This window comes from Sphaerodactylus townsendi, linkage group LG11 (assembly GCF_021028975.2).
Source record: "Sphaerodactylus townsendi isolate TG3544 linkage group LG11, MPM_Stown_v2.3, whole genome shotgun sequence".
Classification (NCBI taxonomy): domain Eukaryota; kingdom Metazoa; phylum Chordata; class Lepidosauria; order Squamata; family Sphaerodactylidae; genus Sphaerodactylus; species Sphaerodactylus townsendi.
Window position 1 is genome coordinate 34752455 of NC_059435.1, and position 17390 is coordinate 34769844.

Below are 17390 nucleotides of genomic sequence, written 5' to 3' on the forward strand. Positions count from 1 at the left end.
TCCTCCTCCCTTGGTGATGCTGAACCAAAAGAGCAACATGGGCAAGAAGAACAAGCGCGCCAACAGCAGCAGGGACGAGCAAGAAAATGGAGCCCTGGCAGCAGCGGTGGTGGCAGCAGCTGGGGCAGCAGCGGGCACCATAAGTGACCTGGGTGCGGTGGCCGCTGCGGGAGGGAGCGGGCCCATGGGAGCCACAGGAGGCAATGGAAGTGCGAGCAGAGCAGCAGCTGCGATGGGTTCAGCTTCGGCCGACGCCAGGCAGATGGGAAGGGGAGGGGAGGGCCTGGCCGAGTAGGACAGGGTAGCCAGTAGGGAGAGTGGAGTGTCATCATCTCATTGCCACATCACAGCGTGAGCACATGATGACGGGGCCAAGCATCACAAACAAAATGCCCAGGGACGGCACAGCAGCCAATCAGGACTTCCGTTTGTATTGCATTCCGCGGCAATGCAAACCAGGGGTTTCTGGAGCAAGAAGAAGATCCATATCAACCGAGTGATGTGTGAATGATGTCGAGCAACAAAACTGAAACAAAAAGGTCAGGATGTTGATGCGGATTGCATTAATTCCAGAGAAAACCTTGTGTGCGAAAAAGCCCAGTGAGACTTAAAATGATAGAGAATTCTCTCTTTGTTACTGTTATGCTGAGATACATTATGCCAATGTGTGGTTTTATTTTACTTACTGGTAAACAATTAATAGTAATTGTTGTACCAAGGAGCATTAAGAACCTTACAGAAATAATATTTTCAAAAAACTTTCACCTCATATAAACTCTAGTTAAAATGATGAATTAAATTATCTCAGATCCCACAGAAAGGACCACAGGACATGTATAGGCTAGTAAAAGAATTTTTTAAAAAGCAGGAAAAGTACAGTAACCTTTTGTCCTTAGGTAAACAGATACATTTTTCCTCTACATTACATAAGTGCTTCATATTAAAGGGTGAATCATTTAAAGGTATCATATACCCAAAGAGAGACCCAGAGCTGCATAATAAGGAATGGAGGAATTTGTTAACCTCAACATCCACAGCTATAAACTTAATCTGTCAGGCAAAAGAAGTTTATTTCACCCCAAGGCAAGAATATTTTCCCTGCATCATTATGGATGACAAGTCTGGCTCCATACCCCATCATTGAAGTGTCAGGATTTTGTTAAAAAAATTGCCACAACATGCTTGGTTATCTTGCCCTTAGGTGATGTAGGAGTTAACTGTGCCTTCAATATGCTTAATGTCATCTCTGGCCTTTGTTTTTCCTCCCAGAGTTTATAGGCCTTTTTGTCCCTTACTGCATTCACGTAAACTGAATGATGAGCTTATTCCACATAGCCAGAGGAGACAAGGAGGGAGACATGTCCACATTTTATAGATACATGTTGACTAATACCCTGGAAGAAGAGAAAAATTTCCAAAATAATACATACTATTCTTCCACAGGGATAAATTCAGATGCAGACTTGTCATTAAGCTCAGAAAGAATCCATACTTAAAATTCTCTCCTGAAGAATGGACAGGATAACCGAGAACCACCAGTGTCAGTCCAGTGGCCCTCCCCCAATGGCATCATAATTCTGATCTGAGATGATAACAGCACAGGACACTGCTGACGATGGGAAAACCTGTTAAATGTAGTAAATTGACATTGTCAGTCTCTGTCAATGTGCAATTTCAAAGGAATAATTTCCCTAAATATGTAAGATTTTCACTTTTTAAAAAGTACCTCTAACAAAATCTCATATTTTGTGCAAAAATATTTGTTAAGTTTTCTGAATTGATTAAAAACACATAATTTTCAAAAGCTAAAACACTGATGCCAATGATCTGCTGATATCTTTGATCAGAATCATTCAAATCAATGAAATTGTTATAACAAGGCATATGAAAATGGATATTTCCTATTTCCTTTGTGGAGTTATATATGGAAACATCCCACGGGTACACCTGAGGATGGTCCTAGTCATTAACTTATTATGTACAAGTTACATGAATTACATATTATTCACAGTTTTTCCATACAACCTCGTTAAAAATACAGCCTGTGAATATGAAACATCACATTGACAATAAAGTTAAAACCTCTGCATAATATTTGAACCCTCAATAGTCTCTCTTAAAATACTTTAAAATGTCTAACATTTATTTCATAAAAATTCTATTACTATTAAAAATGGCTATATATCCCAATTATCCTGCTATGCAAGCTCAATTTTAAAATGTATAGAAACAGCTATGGGTGAATATAAGGAGCCTCATGACACAGACTGGTAAGCTGCAGCACTAAGCAGTGCTCTGCTCATGATCTGAATTCAGTCCCAATGAAAGTTGGTTTCAGGTAGTTCAAGGCTGACTCAATGAAAGTTGGTTTCGGGTAGTTCAATGCTGACTCAGCCTTCCAGCCCTCCAAAGTCAGTAAACTGAATACCCAGCTGCTGGAGGTAAAGTGTTAACAACTGGAGAAGGCAATAGCAAACCACACCCCAAACACAGTCTGCGTAGTAAACATGATATGACGCCACCCAATGGGTCACTAATGCTTGCACAGAGATCTACCTACCTACCTATGGAAAAATATCAAATATTCCGATCATGCCGATGAAAGTTGTGCACTTGAAGCCTTGCCAAAATGTAAGCACAACACTTTCATCTGCAGAAATCTGTAGTCATGCATTATTATTAACTTTGAAGAACAGATTGGGCATTGTTCCACCATCTTTAACACCACCTTTTTATCTGGAAGTCTAATGACAGCAACACCTATGCATATTCTAAATAAGAAAAGTCCACAAAAGTATATTTAAGAAAAACTTACCAGCATGTCTAAATTACAGCACAATTAAAAAAGGAGGTACACCCCTCTATTTCCATTGCACTTTTTGAAAGGGGAAATAATGATTCATCTTCTAGCTGCCATGAAGATAACAGTTCTGGATCAAGTTTGGAAAACCCAAATATTGGATTTGCAATGGGAGAATAGCAGATATTGAATCCCTATAGTATAGGTCCACAAGAGTTTTCAAATATCCTGTGCTATGTTTCAAATGTCAATTTGACCAATTAAGCCATAGTAAGCAAAATGAATACAGCTGGTAAAAAAAAGGCCTTTGATGTTTTGAAATATTAATATTCCTAATCTATATTTTAATGCTAATCATCATCTAATATTTCTATTTTCTTCATTCTTTGCTGATGGAAAAATAAAAAGTTCTTTCATGCTAATAATTTTAACGGGGACGGGGGGAATAGTAATATTTATCTCAAGCCTCATTTTTTTCACAAACACATAAAGAAACCAGCAGTTATATTGCCAAAACAGAAGATGGAAAAGAATTTGAAAGAAACAGTCAAATAAATTAGCAGCTGTTGCGCTAAACAAAAGAACAGAAACTTAAAATTATATCCAGCCAACCTTTAAAAATTATGAAAACACAATATTGGTAATGAGGAAGCTGCCTATCGGAGAACTACGGAGCTGAGGAGCACCCTGTAGCAGATCAGTGATTAATGAGAAAGTCCCCAAAGCAGACTCATGATTGATGAATCTCCTTGCGGCTTGGTGTGGATGGAGAAAAAGCACCCTGTAGCAAAAGGCAATGTGGATTCATGCCTTGCAACACATCAATAACAGAGTGAGAATAAGGTTGCCTTCTTGCCACAAGTTTCCAAGCCATGCTGATAAATGCAATGGTCACAAACCAGTTAGGCTGTTTCTGCAGGGTCCAAAAACAGCACCCTAGGGATGGTAAAAACACCATCCCTGGGGCACTATTCGCACAGCTGCTGCTGTGGGGAAACGCTGCTTTCAAAACTGGACTTTTTTTTTCAGTCCACAGCCAGCCTGCCTAGTCTCCCCCCCCCACACACACACACTTTCATGCATGCTTCTCCCTTGTCTTCCTCCTCGTTGCCAACTATGTCCCACTTCTTCTCCTGCCATATCATTTCTAATACCTATGGCCTCCCAGCTCCTGAATAACTTTAGATTTTAAAAAATTAAATAACCGTATCAATAGATTGATAAATCAATACTAAAAAATGTAAAAATAGTAAGACTAGTTGATCAGTCCAAACTCCTGATTTGCCTCTGCACTTGATCAACAAACTGGGCTGTGTCCAGCCTCATGATTCCAGACCACTTACATCTGTCTCATTTAGCAACAGTGGCAACGTGGCTGCTGCCCCTTCCTTTCACCGTCCACCTGCAGTATAAGGAACACCACAGCTGTGCCCAGACTTACCAGCTGATGAAGAAGGAAAAAGAGCCAGCAGGAATATCGCAATGGCAGCCAGCCTAGCTGCAGGATTTCATTCTTCTTGGACCTGCTCAAGGGTGGAGGCATCAATGCCTGCCAAAGGGCTAGAGTGAGCAGGCCAGCTTTGTTCACCCACCTCTCCCAAGAGCAACCTCAACTGCACTATCCTTCTAGCTGCCAGGCCATGCTGAACATGTCTGCTTAAAAAGTCATGGCAGTATTGACAACCCATCATTGGGCACTCTGCTGCATGCAAAGGAGAGAGAAATCCACACCTGCCACCAACCTCATGGATGAATTAAAAAGTAAATACAACAATAAACATAGTATAGCTTTCAGATGAAAAGGCAAAAGCAATACAGTGGCACACCAAGCTGAAACACTGGATCACAGGAAAGGTGGTTTAAGAAAGCAAATAAGGCAGAATTGGGATCCAACCAGTTCTCACCACTTTTCTAGAAGTGGTTACTAATTTTTTCTGAGTGCCGAGAAGGGGTTACTAAAACAACCTCCCTGCCCAATAGGGACTGGAGGTGTGTGTGTGAGGCGGCGCCACTGTTTGAATCCCACCACCATCGGAACCTGTTATTAAACTTTTTGGATCCCACCACTGAAATAAGGTGTCTGAAAGCTTTAAAGATGAAACTTTGACATATAATGGATTTGTTAAAATTCAGATCCCAAAACAGAGCAAAATGCCCACATGAACGGCACAAAATAATTTTGATTTCTTTATTGTTGCTAACTTAGCCCAGAAAAGCTCTGAACCAGTGTTGAAGTGCTGCAAAGGGATCAACTTAATGTTAAACAAGATTTAACATTTAACCCTCCAGCGTTCTGTCATTCCAAGTTCCTGAATATGCCCAAAAGAAATAAGATTTGTGCATTCTGAATAACCCATTTGTGTCCAGTGACTGCCCTATAAATAAAGACCTGATTGAAATTTCTGTATTCCCAGACTTGTTGTTCCAACTGATGTGGGATACAGAAGAACTTAATTCATGGGTTAAATTCTGACAATGCTCCTAACTTTTGTAGTGAATTTACATTCATGCAGAATTCTGACAATCTTTGGATCAAAGTTTCATCCGCTATCGTCTGCTAGACCTTTACTTAATCATACTAGTGTTTCAGAAGCAAAAAATAATAATCTGTTCTCATGAAAACCATTTGAAAAGTTTCTCAAATCTGGATGCATGCTCATCTAGATAGAGAATTTATGCTAAAATTCTACATCTCCTTATGTGTGCTAAATCCTCCTCCAAATTCAATTATTTTAAACATACATAACTGGCATAAACATTTATTTAAAATAGTGGGATTTATACAACAGTAACTATGCCAGTATCACACCTTTATTTTATTAAAATCACACTTCAATTTGTTAAATCATGCCTGTTGATCCTAATGGAAAAATAAATTAATAGTAATAATCCATAGGATTATAGAGCAGAGGTTAGTGCATAACCTTTTAATATTTAAAGACTGATGACACAGTATATTTTCATTCCGCAGTAATTTAGTGCAGAAATTCACATTGATTACTTAAAAGGCTATTCCATTTTAATTCCCATATTTAATTGTTCTTTCTGTTCAGTAAATGGTTGCCTGAATCAAGTACAAGATTATTTTATTAATTTTGCATTATTTAAAGATAGTTCTGCTCTACCTTACTGGTTCATGTTGCCTCTGGATGCCCTTCAGGTTTTCAGAAAAAGCACAGATTATGAATTTTTCACTAATACAAAACCTGAAACCCTACAGTGTTCAGTAGCCCAAGCTGAATTTAACCCCTCCAGGTGTACAGAACAACAAAAAGAAAATAGTCGATCCTTCCATTCCCAGGGAATAACTCTACCAAAGACAAAGGGGGAAAATATAGGCTTAATAGAGAATGCAGTCCCACCTTACCTTCTGCTTTCTTTAAGAAAAGGTGTTTACTAGACACACACTTTGGGCCTCAATTTCTTTAATTACTATTATGGGATAAGCTGTTGTTCCAGAAAACCTCCAAGACAGGTTAAGCTTTAAAATATGCTTACATCTAATTCTATAGGATCAACAACAAAACCACTGAATTGAGGTTTGGATTTGGATTTTACCAAAATGAATAGAAGCACATGACTGTCTTTTCACTGATATTAAAGCTTCCTGCTTTTCAGTATTTAAGAAGATTAATTTCAGGGATTTTCCACTTTACGGTAAAGAATGAATTCTTGTTTACTTTTTTCAGTAAAACCATATTTTATAAAACCATATTTTTATTGGTAAAACATCTTACAACTTTATCACTAGAGCATGTAGAGCTAGAATCTACTTACTTAAAAAGTAAGCATGAATGTTTTATCTTCCTTTTAATCTCAACCAAGAACAAATTCATGTGCAAGTTTTCCATACAATCTAGTTGAGCTCTGAAGAGAGCAGGAAGTGACAGAGGAAACCAGGAAGCCTGACACAGTACAACTCACATTATCAAGGCAAGAAGCCAGCATGGTCTGTGCTAGGCTACTGGCAAATTCTAGTGGAAGCAGGGAGTAGGTATAAATTTTTTATGGGGGCATGGCCATGCCTCCCGCCCCTGGGGGCATGGCCATGCCTCCCCAAGCCCCGCCACCAGTTTCAGTGCTTATAAAAGCAGCTCTCCAAGGCCAGGGACAGCAGACTCCCCTGCACTGCCCTTCCATGCCCCCCCCCACCAACTGGGCTCTCAGCCAGCAGCTGGCAGCCCCTTCTGCCCTCCCCTCTGGGCAGAGGTGTAGCTAGGGGGAATGGAGCCCATGCAAAATCTGAGTCCCCCCCCACCACATGGGCAGCCACTGTGATGCTGGAATCCACCCGCAAACAGCATCCCTTTCAGTGGTGTTTAAACTAGAGAGCCCAAATTCTCCTTTTAATTCCACCTTAAAGGGAGAATCTAGGGTCCCCAGTTAGAACAACATTGAAAGTGATGCTGTTTTGCAGTGAATTCTCCCCCACCCTGAAACAGCATCACTTTCAATGTTTAAAGTGGGGACTCAGATTCTCCCTTTAAATTTATGCCGAAGGGCGTGGATTTAAAAGGAGAATCTGGGGAAATTTGGTGAATACTTGCTGTCAGGGGTGCAATTGTTAAGCTAGCAGCACCAAACTTTCAGGGTATCTTTAGAAGACTCTTCTAAAGATACCACCCAGGTTTTGTGAAGTATGGTTCATGAGGTCCAAAGTTATGGACCCTCAAAGGTGTAGCCCCCATTGCCTATTAGCTCCCATTGGAAACAATGGGGGATGGGGCACCCCCTTTGGGAGTCCATAGCTTTGGACCCCCTGGGCCAAACTTCACAAAACCTGAGTGGTATCAGTAAGATACACGTCTTATGATACCTCCAAGGTTTGGTGAAGTTTGGTTCATGAGATCCAAAGTCATGGGCCCTCAAAAGTGTAGCCCTCATCTTCTATTAGCTCCCATTGGAAACAATGGGGGATGAGGGCACCCCTTTTGGGAGTCCATAACTGGACCCCCTGAATCAAACCTCACCAAACCTGGGTAGAATCATCAGGAGAGTCTCCCAAAAAGTCCCTGAAATTTTGGTGCCACTAGCCTAAAAACTGCACCTCCTGCAGACCAAAAACAAAAAAACACTAAAAATAGGGGGAAACCCACAAACAGGGGCGGAGCTTCGGACATGTAATGGGGGTTGAACCCAAAGACCCCCCCTTACCTACATCCTTGAGTGGAAGATCAGTGGCCCACTCTGCATGAGCCACTACAGCAGTTTCCCACCGGCATATATGATGCCGATGGAGCCCTGGGGCCGTTCATACGCTGAGGTGCGAGCAGCCCTTTATGGAGATGCCTCCATTTTCTTTCCCTACACTACCCTTCTCTCCCTGTGGAGAGATGGTAAGTGTAGGGGTAATGGAGGTGCCAAAAAGCAGCGCCAGCAGGGGAACGCTGTTTCCCAAAAGCTTCGCTCATTGAGCGAGGCAGGAAAACAGAATTTCTGGCCCAGTGGGGTGGGGGGGGGAAGCATGGCTCTGCCTTGTTGTGGAGGTGGCAGCTGTGTGACCAGTTCCCCAAGGATAGCATTTTTACCATTCATGGGGCGCTGTCTTTGGCCCGGGCAGAATGGGCCAGTGTGAGACCTTCATAACTGGAACGTAGAAACAGTTACAGTTAAGGTAACTCTATCTAGTCCTCAAGTATAAATAATAACAGGAAAACACACTAATAGTAAAAATCAACCAATGGCACAAGTAGGGAGGTACAACTAGAGAAAAGAAACATTTATATAACCATCAGGCAGAAATGAAGGAAAAAAATAAGTACTCTGGTCTCAGTTTAGGAATATATTTAGGAACAATGCTTAATAATGAAAACATTAAAGATATCAGTCGGTGAGAGGACTTCTATCTGGACTTCACCCCACAGTTCAGAATTAGTAGAAAACACTGCTGAAATTAACTGTATTCCATTTCAGATGCGAGAAAACTAATAGTCCAGCTGAGTGGCAGACTACACAGCCTGGGAATGAGCTGACTATAGCTAAAGCTTTAAAATTTCTGGAAGTTTTGAAGCCACCAAAAACAATTATTGTTGTTTTCCAGACAATCTGAAACATATGCAAACTTACTTTCCTATCTCAGACAAAGAATTTATGACATTGAGAGACATTCTGATTTAAGCCTCACTCTGGAATATCTGGCTCCAGAAACCTTTAGATTTCAGATGAAATTAGCGTCTTATCTATTTTTCTAGAGAATAAAAATCAAAGGAGGATGTTTTCATTGGTTTGAAGCAACACCCTGCCATCTGCTGTCTTAGAGGGTAGATTCAAGAAAATCCCCTATGAACAGAGGCACTGTGGTTGCTCCTTGGGAGAAGTTGATTCGCTTGAACACAAGTTGCTTAAGAGAAGAAAATCTGGGGCCTATTTTGATTGAATGGGCTGGGAAATAAAATAAATGGAAATTGAACTATTTGTTGTTGGATAAGGACCAAAGAGTTTCCAGTGATGTAGCCCAGTTTTGTGTTTTAGTAAACAAATACAGGAGAGCAGGTAGACAGGAGACCCTTAATTCCGGTAGAGGAATGTCAAAATAAGTTTTACTTTATATTTTAACATTCTTATCTCTTCATTTGTAAATTACCTGGAATTCAGCCTTTTATGAATTGTTGTTTTACTGGTTGTTAACCATAAATAAACTACTACTTCTACTACTACTTCCCTATCAAACCAAAGTTTCATTTGCTCCTTTAATATCACAAAATTTATAATTTATAACCCAGTTATACAATTGTACCATTTGTACCATATTTATGGAATTTATACATATATTCATTTTCTTTAACACTTTTTAGAAGTGCTGTATATACTCGCATATAAGTCAAATTTTTCAGCACATTTTTTGTGCTGAAAAAGCCCCCCTCAACTTATACATGAGTGAGGTGTATTTTAAAAAATATTTAGGGTATTTATTTTGTCAGCCACCAGGGGGCACAGTTTTTAAGCTAGTAGCACCAAAATTTCAGGTTATCATCAGGTGACACTCCTGATGATACCAGCCAATTTTGGTAAAGTTTGGTTCAGGGGGTCCAAAGTTATGGACCCCCAAAGGATCCAAAATAAATACCCTAAAATGTTTCCAATGGGAGCTAATAGTAGATGGGGCTACATTTTGAGGGTCCATAACTTTGGACCCCCTGAACCAACCTTCACCAAACCTGGGTGGTATCATCAGAGGGGTCTCCTAAAGATACTCTGAAATGTTGGTACTGCTAACATAAACATTCCTCCCCTAACAGGCACCCTCAAATCTTCCCCAGATTCTCCCTTTAAATCACACCCCCTTCTGAGTGGATTTAAATGGAGAATCAGGCTTACCAGTAGCTGCTGCATTTCCCACCCTCGACTTATATGTGAGTCAATAAGTTTTCCCAGTTTTTCGTGGTAAAATTAGGTGCCTCGACTTATATGCGGGTCGACTTATACACAAGTATATACGGTACTTGGAAAACAACAGAAAAGGAGTCAGGGTTCTATGGGGCCCACAATGAACACACTAAGGAGCCCTGTCCTAGTACAACTCTACTGCAGTAATTCCAAACCTGGGGTATATGTACCCCCAGGGGTATGCGCAGGAGTGCTTGGGGGTATGTGAAAAAATATGTAATGAGTTTGCTAGTATGGGGATACAATTTTAAGAAAATTGGTTGCCAGAGGTTAAGTGAAATTAAAAAGGTTGGGAACCACTGCTGTCCTGCATTGACAGTGTTCTGTCTCAGTACAAAGAAATTTCACTGGGGTCTCCATACAATAAATCTAGCCAAAGAACAAGTTAGAGTACATTCACCAAAGTTAATTTTTGCTTATACTTTGTGATGAGAAATTTTACTTAGACTATCATAACTGTATAATTACAGTCAAAGAGGAGAAATGTATGATTTGCAACTACAAATATAGTATCTCGTGGTTGGACTATAAATATTCTTGTAATTACATAAGGTTCTATTGATCCAACTCTGTGATAGAATAACTGTTGCCCTAATAAGATTCACATTTGACTTATTTTTTAAATTTCACAAATAGTTCACCTGGAACATTTACAAACAAATCAATTAATATTGACCCAACGATCAATTGCTGCACAATATGAAAGCAGTTTTGAGATGTTTGATGTTCTCTACAGCGAAGCTTCGTCTTCTGTTGATTAATGTTAATTTTCTTTAAAGTATTCACAGCACTAGAAGTTTAATTAAAAAAGAAATTAGAAAGTCTATAAGAACTGGAGAGCATCAATAACCAGGACTGGGTATCTTGCACTTTAACTGCCCGCTATACATGTGGTTCCTATAAAAATAAATTGAAACGAACTTCTGACATGTATCACTGACACCTGCACTTCAAAAGATGGAGTATATAATATTAGATTTCACTAATACTAATAAAGATTAATTACCTGCTTTTAAAATTATTCTCACATTATCTACTTAAAAATATCATTTTATATGGGGCCCTCAGAAACACAAATTACAAAGTTCTTCAGGGATTAAGACAGACCTACACTGTAAGTGCAGCAAAAGTGGTTTGAACACACATTTCATACCCTGAAAAAAATGTCTTAAATCAACCCCACTTCAAATATATGCTGGTCTAAACCCCAAGTATACAAAAAGAAATCAATGTAAATAATAATTTCTGATATATATTCAAAAACTGCTCTGAGTACTATTTTAATTAGCATTCTTGGTTCTTGTTTTATTTCATTCTAATGTTGTTAAAAACTGAATTTTTAATTTTAACTGAATTTTAAAACTGCACATTCTCTTCATAGCACATTGGCATACAATTGGTTGTACCAAGTCATTTTGGCCAATGGGTGAGGACATATATGCATACATCACATATTCCTCTTAGGCCTAAGCTATTTTTAACTAACATGAATATGAAACAATAGGAATATAAGAAATATGAGAGAGACTTCCCATTCTGTTTAACAGTCACGTTTACTCCCTGGGAACACATCCATCCCAATTTAGAGGAAGGGGCAATGAGGACTAACATTCCCTTGTTGTGATTATTATGCCTGTGCTGGCCAGCACCAACCCCCCAATGGCCATGTTTTTTTTAAATGAACCCACAGATCTCAACAACCAACCACCACATTCCCCAAAACAGGGAGTGTACCAATATTACAAAAGTTGTGATGGCTGAAATCAGTAAGCCCCCAACCAGCATGTTCTTATGGTCAAATGAGAATTGTCATAAAAATGGAAAAAAGAATGGAAATAACAGCAAAATGAGGCAGTTATCTACCACAGCAAATACAAACTTTTGCATATACCTACCTGCATATGGGCTACTGTCTATTGGGGAAAAACCTGGGGAAAGGGGGACGAGGTAGCAATAAGGCAAGTGGGGAAGGTGTTTGGAGAAAATCAAAAGGAGAAAAGAAGCAGTCAGACTCCTCTTCCCACTAAGAGGTGCCACAAAGGCACAGGAGCCAAAGGCTGGCATAATAGCAAGATATTGCTCTCTACAAAATGGATGCCTCTTAGAGGATTTTGGTGCCGATCTTGTGTATCAAGCCTGGGCAGGAAGGCTGGCTAGTAAACATTTTCCCTGGCCCTAAGGTGTGCCAGACTAGACAATGGGGTTGGCTAATCTCCACTGTATCATTCTATGGTGATTTAAGCAGCACTGAGTTGATCATTTACCCTATCTGCACCTATTCTAGCTATCAATCAGTATTCAGAACAACCAAAGCTGCCATTCTTGCCAGCTTGCCTCATACTGTCTCAAGATGCATTTCAGGGGTATAAATATTGGTCCTTTGGTCATTTATAATGTGTATGTTTGTGTGTTCTGGATCCATGCACACTCCTACTTGCGCGGGAGCTCTTTTGTTTGGTCCTGAAAATGCTGGTTGTTTCCTCTTCAGTCATGCTCTTCCTGGATGTCTCTTCAAGACTGGTAACAGCCACCCATCCCTGAAACCCTATCCAATTCCCACTTTTCTCTTAAGTCAGCTCTTGAATGCTTTGTGTGACTGTGTCCATTGCTGCAAATATAGTTCTTGGTTTAATATTTTTATTTTTTTTAATGAAACCAGTTTTAATTGTACAACTGCCTGATCATTTGAGTGTAATCAATCCCAGTTACTCCCTCTCACTCTCTGTCTTCAGCTAATTCTCTCCACTAAAGTGGAGATTGCCTACTTGGGGTAACATACAAGCCTAATCCTTCAGAGTAAAGACAGGTGAGAGTCCAGTCTGGAACAGGAAATAAAAAGTTCCAGGGTTCAAAGTAGGGGAACATATAGTGATTTCAGCCAAAGGGTCCAAAAGAGTGAACCAACCATATGGTTGGGGAAGAAGGTTTGGTTTCAAAATCAGCTATAAAAGTAGGAAGTCGGGAGGATGATTTTTATATACACTTAATTATACTATCCAAGGGGGGAGTTGGTACTTAGGGCAATGATGGACCAAAGTGTAGAATCTGGGAATTTCAAGTCAAATTTTAAATACCATATATACTCGCGTATAAGTCGAGTTTTTCAGCCCTGTTTTAAGGCTGAAAAATGCCCCCTCGGCTTATACACGACTCACTGCTTACCAGCAATCACAAGCGCTTGTTCCTGCCCTCCCCAGAGGGCGAAGGGGAAACCCCCCCAGCCAGCGGGCTCTTCAGGCCTCTGCCAAGGCTGGGGGCGTGGCCCGGGATGACCTCCCTGTGGCTGCACAAGCCGCTTGTTGCTGCCCTCCTGAGAGGGTGAAGGCAGAACCCCGAGGCACCCCAGCTGGCTGGGCTTCCTCAAACCCCAGCCGGGAGGCAAAGGGAGCTTCTTATTTGGGCAGTGACATCAGGGGGAGCCCAGCCAGCCAGGAGGCAGAGGGAGCTCCTTATTTGGGCAGTGACTCTCCCTGATATCACTCCCCAATTAAGGAGCTCCCTCTTCCTGCTGGCTGGCTGGGCTTCCTCAAATCTCACCTTCCTACCCTCGGCTTATACAGGAGTTAATAAGTTTTCCCAGGTTTTGGTGGTAAAAACAGGTGCCTCGGCTTATACACGGGTCGGCTTATACACGAGTATATATGGTACTTAGAAAAGAAATGGTCTGTAAGGATAAAATACAAAGTACATTGGGTAGAGTAAAGATAAAATTCAAATTACATTGGGTAGGGTAAGGCAGAAGAGTATACAACTGAGATATGTACAGAGTAAGACAGTTTCTAATGATTGAGAGATTTGTTATCATTCCACATCTTGGGTAGTTAATCAAAGCTGAAATGGGTTAAGGAACATGTCCAAAATCTGAATAGAACCACGATTAATAGCTCCATAGAGTATTCAAGCAGGTGGGATTCTCCATGGGGTATTTCTGCCATTTCAAGGGACCTGAGTTTGATAGTAGGCTAAATATTTTATCCAGAACTCTGGCAGCTAGGTCAGAGGTGTTAGCAAATAAAGGAGTCCCTGTTGGCAGGTTGGCTCTCAAGGTATCAACAGTCCACACTAGAAACCTGCTCCTTTAGAGAGACTGCAACTCCATCTAGTTCTCCCCACCAGTAGCACCTCTCTTTTGTTGGTATTACATTTCAGCCTCCAGGTTCATGGTTTTCAAACCCATCCTAGGAGCAGCTAGAAGCACAGAGAAGAGTGTCATTACATATTGGTGGCAACTCAGCCCAAATCTCTGAACTCTGGTCCAGAAGACTATCAAGATTGACATGTATTTTCCAAATTTGATTGGAAACCTATGTTTGCTAAAGGCACGTGAGTTAACATATTGGTCAATTCATACAATATGAAGTTAAAATTTATTGAAAGAATTACTTTCCTGCATGTGCCAAATTATAAGAACTGAAAAAGGCTTAAGGAATGAAAAACACTGATTTACAGTGTGGTCCAAAACAGAGTTACAACCTTTTAAGCCCGGAACACTGCAGATATTCTTGAGTGATATGAAAAACTGTGCACAACCTAATCTGGAAATAGATGTCAATCTGTGCATATTGTTTCTACTACCCTTATTTACACCAATGGCAAAGCAAGCCTTTTGTCAACTAGAAACTCTACCTTCCACTACTCACACACAATAAACTTTTGGCTTGAGTTAAGACTTTCGAAAAATCTTGCATTCATCAATAGAATTACAGAATCACAAGTTTGCCTACTGTTTTTCTTCCAGTATCTTCAAATAAGAAAAGCAGACATGAAGATCACAGCACCACTGATTTTTTCCTCATAACAAACAGCCTGTCATTCTGTGTTAATCAGATTTGAGCTCTGTTTGTGACTTGGGCCAAATTATCAGCACTGTCAGAACAGTGTGGAATTTATGAGCCTGTATATACAGTAGAACAAGCTCAACTCCAGTGAATATAGCATGCTTTCTAAAAAAATTAATCAAAAACAAAAATGAGCTAGAGAAAGTGACTTATGTTTCATTAAGCTGAAATTCAACCCTTGGGGAATTCCAGGCCTAATCCAACGACTTACTTTTTTTTATTTCTAAGCAGCTCTGGAATTCTCTGACAGCACCCCAAATTTTAATTATTAAAAATGCAAAGAATTTTCAGAGCACTGGTCTGCTCTGTGGCCATTAAGAGACTGAAAGCATGGGAAATGTATCTGGCACACTGCCTGGCATATTTATTGCTACTTATAAATTAGACACTTGAGTAGGGATACAATTTTTATGTAGGCTTTGTCTAAATGAGCTTAATAACAGATGACCAAATAGGAGCGTTATGGGCCTGCTAAAGAATTATACTGCAGCAAATCTGCTTATGAAACAAACAACGAGGAAGAAAGCTGCTACAAATCACATTAAAAAGAGAAGCTTGTCAAAACTTTCCACAAACAAAAGTGTATAAAAATGACAAATACAAAATCCTGGGGAAAAAACATAGAGACCATTGCAAGAATAAAGAGTAGCCTGAGTGTCACTGTTTTGTATGATATTAATAATAGCTAATTCTGCTGCTGGTGTATACTTGTTCAAATGTTTCCACAACAAACAACAGTAGTTCACTAGAGCTGTCCTTACCTATTCAGAACTTGCCAATTGAACTACATATAATGGTTAGAGGAAAATGTTCCTGCAATTGATGCTCAGCAGAATTCAAATACTTAATAGTGCAGTTCTTAAGGGAGGAATCAAGTTCAAATCCTCATCTGGCTTTGGAAACTATCTGAGTGATTTTGGTCCAGTCACATGCTTTCACAGTCTAACAGACCTCACAGGGTTTTTCTGCAAACAAAATGGAGGAGAAGAAAATAATACAAGCTGTTTTTATCCCCACTGTAGGGAAGGGTAGGGTATAAATGAAGTAAAAAATAATATAGCTGAAGATGGAAGGCAGATAAAGGTAGGTTGGTGAGCAACTGAGAAGGACAGAATGAGGCAGGGTAAGAGGAGAAAATATAGGGATTGTCAGGAGGAGGGAAAGGGCAAAGTGTGGTGCCATCCCACAAATACTTCAGGGTTCCCTACCATGCAAGTGAGATTTGCCCAGCACTGGCACCACGCATCAAGGCCACAGTTCTCCTAGGCAGAGGACAGGCTGCAGGAGGGGGAGAGAAGCTGGACAGAAGGGCATATGAATGTAGCTGGCTTTGGTTGGGAAGGAGAGAAAGAATCAGGAAAAGGGGAGAGGCTATGGGGCCTTCCAGGAAAGGGAAAACAAAATAGTGTGAATAGGAAATGAGATGCGTCTTGCAAGTAATAAAATTTATTTAGCAAAATCCCGAAAGTTTCTCTTGGTGTATTCAAGAAAAATTGCCTGAAATTGTATTTCCAGTGGCAACTTGCCTCAGTTAGAATGACAAATATCTCTGGAAAATCAGAGTTCTGTTGGAATTGTGGGAAAAGAGGTACTCTGCTACATGGACTCACAAACTAGTTCAAAGATTTTTGGAATTAGTTTATAAAGAAATAGTACATATTTCTTTTATCCCTTTTGACATATCAACTAGGGGATTAATCTGTTCAGATATTATAGCTTCTATTTTTTTTTCTTTTGCTGCCCTTTCCTTCTTTCCTCCTTGGAGAATATTATATGCCCATTAAGTGTATCTGTTGAATTCTCCACAAGTTTAATTCACTGGTTGCAGATAATGTAAAAAAAATGCAATACGCTGTACTATGTCCACTGAAATAAGTGGATTTAAACTGGAATAACTCTGGATAGTTACTGGAACCTCCCTCTTTGATTTTAACGACTGTACTGCATGATATCTAAGATATGCACCATTCATTTCCCAAAGAGATATCTTTAATTAGTACAATGACTAACAAGCAAGAGACTATCCATAGCAGCTTTACAGATATGAGGACCTGGAATGTCTTTGTCCAAAGTGGCATGGTCTCTAGTCAAGGGAGAGAGACTGGCAGAGAGAAAATCTGAAGGGGCAAGAGGAGGAAGTTATTCTTGAAGTGTGGTTCTTTAAATCATAATATTTTCCCATTAAATCAATATGCTCTTAGAGAGTAATTAATGTCTGCTTACATTGTGGAAACACATTTTCCTTTTTCAAATCCTGTTATCACCGTCAAATTAACTTAATTCAGAAAAAGCTAAAATCTACTCTCTGCCGTGCATCATTAACAATACTCGTTTTATCCGAGATCCAATTAATCATGCTTTTGCTA

At 40.0% G+C, this 17390-nt stretch overlaps 1 protein-coding gene across 2 annotated transcripts in view; it reads right to left on the bottom strand.

Annotated features, from left to right (window-relative positions):
- The window catches only part of RARB (retinoic acid receptor beta), a 400206-nt gene that overhangs the window by 314736 nt on the left and 68080 nt on the right, over positions 1-17390 (bottom strand). The window contains exon 3 of one of the 2 annotated variants that reach the window (XM_048511372.1): positions 1431-1625. The exons of the other annotated variant lie outside the window; for it this stretch is intronic. The gene's annotated coding sequence lies outside the window, so the exon portion shown is untranslated. The remainder of the gene's footprint in view (positions 1-1430; positions 1626-17390) is intronic. 2 annotated transcript variants of the gene reach the window in all.